The sequence below is a fragment of the Saimiri boliviensis genome, chromosome 1, assembly GCF_048565385.1.
Source record: "Saimiri boliviensis isolate mSaiBol1 chromosome 1, mSaiBol1.pri, whole genome shotgun sequence".
In the NCBI taxonomy this organism is placed as follows: Eukaryota; Metazoa; Chordata; class Mammalia; order Primates; family Cebidae; genus Saimiri; species Saimiri boliviensis.
This window is the reverse complement of record NC_133449.1, coordinates 159324350-159327788: the sequence shown is the minus strand read 5'-3', so window position 1 is coordinate 159327788 and position 3439 is coordinate 159324350. Positions and strand designations below refer to the sequence as shown.

The 3439-nt window shown below is 41.9% G+C and overlaps 1 pseudogene; it reads left to right on the top strand.

The window, feature by feature from the left end:
* The first annotated feature begins 2152 nt into the window (after positions 1-2152).
* Positions 2153-2823, top strand: LOC101045500 (ATP synthase F(0) complex subunit C2, mitochondrial pseudogene; annotated as a pseudogene).
* Positions 2824-3439: the final 616 nt, after the last annotated feature.

The following is a 3439-nucleotide window of genomic DNA, read 5'->3' as shown; positions in this document are numbered from 1 at the left end:
CCTCTATGCATGCTTACTTTGTTGACAGCTCCAGAAGGTAATTAGAAAACACAATATTAGTAATATTTTCTGTTTTGTTGGCTATATTTGGAAGCTATTGTAAGAAAAAGATAAACTCAGGAAAAAATTAGTGGATTATAAGCAAAAATGAAAGAAAATCCAGTCCTGAAATCTGAGGCCTCATGGAGTTAAAAAAAAAAAAAAAAAAAAGAAAGAAAGAAATTCTATTTCTAGACTCCAAATGGTAGGAGAACAAAATAAATGGTTTTGAGTATATCAAAGACCTAATAGACATTTTCTAGTGAAATAAGAGACTCAGAAGAAAGATTACATTAAGAAGCTGAAACCTTCTCATTCAAGGTTGATAACCTTAAAGTAGTTTTTTATTCACCTACCCTAGCTCTGTGATAGAGAAGCTCAATTTTAGGCAGCTGTAGCCAAGAAGACTGGGGCTACCATACCTAACCTAGCTCCCACTTGTAGACCAGAGGCTCTTGCCAAGGTAAGAGAGGCTAAGACTATTGGGACCCCAATTTCCCTCCTTCTCTGCTCTTGTCTATAGAGTAGACAGTTCATGCCAGGAGAGGCAAGTCAAAAAAGAGGTCATTCTCCCAGCTCCCACTAATAAAAACAGAGGCTCCAGACTGGCAGCAGTACACTGAAAAGACCTCAGGCCTTCATCTTCCTACAAAGATCTCACTTGTAGGAAGGAGCATCCCCACTAAGAAGCTTCCCTAGATCCCACTGGTAGGGCAGAGGTGTCACTTCAGGAAAATCAGGCTTTCCCTTTTGTCTTCAGCTTTTGTGCAACACTGTAGATGTTATATGCAGGAAAAGAAGCAAGATGGAAGGGCTGGAAGCTCCTCAGCTCAACTGGGGGACTGACTGTGATACATAGCATGAAGGGATGCATGAATTAAGGCATTGTTAGAAAGAGAGATCTTAGTGGCAAGCACTTAAGAGAATTCTAACAGTTTCTTTCTTTTTTTTTTTTTTTTCTTTTTTTTGATACGGAGTTTCACTCGTTACCCAGGCTGGAGTGCAATGGTGTGATCTCGGCTCACCGCAACCTCTGCCTCCTGGGTTCAAGCAATTCTCCTGTCTCAGCCTCCTGAGTAGCTGGGATTACAGGCACGCACCACCATGCCCAGCTAATTTTTTGTATTTTTAGTAGAGACGGGGTTTCACCTTGTTGACCAGGATGGTCTCGATATCTTGACCTCGTGATCCACCCGCCTCAGCCTCCCAAAGTGCTGGGATTACGGGCTTGAGCCACCGCGCCCGGCGAATTCTAACAGTTTCTTAAAACAAGTAGCAACAAATAAAACAGCAAGTCACCCAGTTTAACAGAGTGAACAAGAGAAAGAGCTAAAAAGTGCTAAGATTATAATTATCTCTATCTGGAAGGCTGTGCATATGTCTATGTTTCACACATTCAGGACCAACCGTAACAGGTACTAGCTGAACTTGAGTGAAATTGAATTTCCCAAGCCACACAGTGATATATTGGCAAAGAGTGGAAGTCTTACTAGCTCAAGGAGCTTAAGCACAATCCCTGACCAAACACTGGCTAAATGTTAAGATATTTTGACCCAATGGTGACTTCTAGGAAACCCAGCTTGGGGTAAAGGCAATACACTGTAGTGGGGGAGAAATAGAGTTTACAAAGTTAGTACAGGCAATCCACTGAATGAACTAATGAAACAGAGCCACATCAACAATCTCTAAAGGATATGTGTCAGAATCCAGGGTTGTTACAATATATTATTTCAAAAACTATGAGAGATGCAAAAGAACAAAATAATATAACCCTTGTATAGGAAAAACAGCAGCAATAAAAACTGCTTTTGAGGAGGTCCAGGTGTTGGACTTGTAAGGTAAAGATGCCTAAGAAGCTATTATAAATATGTTCAAAAAACTAAAGAAAACCATGTTCAAAGAATGAAAGTAATGTATGATGACAATGACTCATCAGAGGATGTTAGTAGAATAAAAAGTGGTTAAAGATTCTAATAAAAATTATGGAATTGGAAAGTAGAATACCTGAAATGAAGATTCACTTTAGGTACTCAAAAGTAGATTTGAGCTGGCAGAAGAATCAGTAAGCTTTGAGTTAGATCATTAGATATTATACAGTCTTAGAACAGAAAGAAGCTCCTCCGTCTTCTCTGCACTGGGAGCAGCTTTCCTGCCAGAGCCCCTCACCCCCTGAAAATGTTTGCCTGCTCCAAGTTTGTCTCCACTTCCTCTTTGGTCAAGAGCACCTCACAGCTGCTGAGCCGTCCACTATCTGCAGTTTTGCTGAAACGACTGGAGACACTGACAGATGAAAGCCCCAGCAGTTTGGCAGTCTCATGTCCCCTTGCCTCATTTGTCTCTAGCTGCAGCTTCCAAACCAGCACCATTTCAAGGGACATTGACACAGTTCATTGGGGCTGGGGCTGCCACAGTTGGGGTGGCCGGCTCTGGGGCTGGGATTGGGAATGTGTTTGGGAGCCTCATCATTAGTTATGTCAGGAACCCTTCTCTGAAGCAACAGCTCTTCTCCTATGCCATTCTGGGCTTTGCCCTCTCAGAGGCCATGGGGCTCTTTTGCTTGATGGTGGGTGGCCTTTCTCATCCTCTTCGCCATGTGAAGGAGCCATCTCCATATCCCATAGTTCTTTCTCCCATGTATGGTCAGCCCTGTGTGTTCCTTTTCCTATACTTCCCCAGGTACCCTGGGGAACTTGGTTGGCTCAGGGTTTGACAGAGAAAAGACAAATAAATACTGTTTTAATAAGAAAAAAAAAAAAGAACAGAAAAAAAAAGAATGAAGAAAAACTCAGCAGACTTTTGGCTTCTAGTCTGACATATGAAGAGCTTGGAAGTTGTCAATCCTATCATCACAACAAGAAAAAAGTCTGAAAAACTAGAAATTAACAATTCTTAGATCCTTCAAAGAATCACAGGACAAACCACTGCTCCAGAAACTAGAGAGACAGGTAGATGCTGAGAATCACAGGTTCACTGAGAGCAGAAGTCCACCATTGAAGTCAATATTTTTTAGCAACACTTAAACTGTAACTGATGAATCACTAGCGACTAGCAATAAAAGTGCCAGCATTCTAGTTTATGAAAATCTTGTGACCAGAGGTTTACATGAACCTAACCCTGTGTTCCTCTTGGAGAAGTTTTTCAGTATTTGCTAATTACAGGTATTGATTGACTTGCGACCTATGCAACTTATGACCATTCGACTTTACGACCACAATCACTAGCCATGACTGCACTACATCTGGCAGCACAAACGTTGCCCAGCTGGGCGTACGACAGTGAGGACCAGCTTCTGGCAGCACTATCATCTCCGTGTGCACCATTTCAACTGTACATATAGCCTACTTAATTTACGACCAAATCATGTTACGACCATTCCGCAGTCCCGACCGTGGTCATAAGT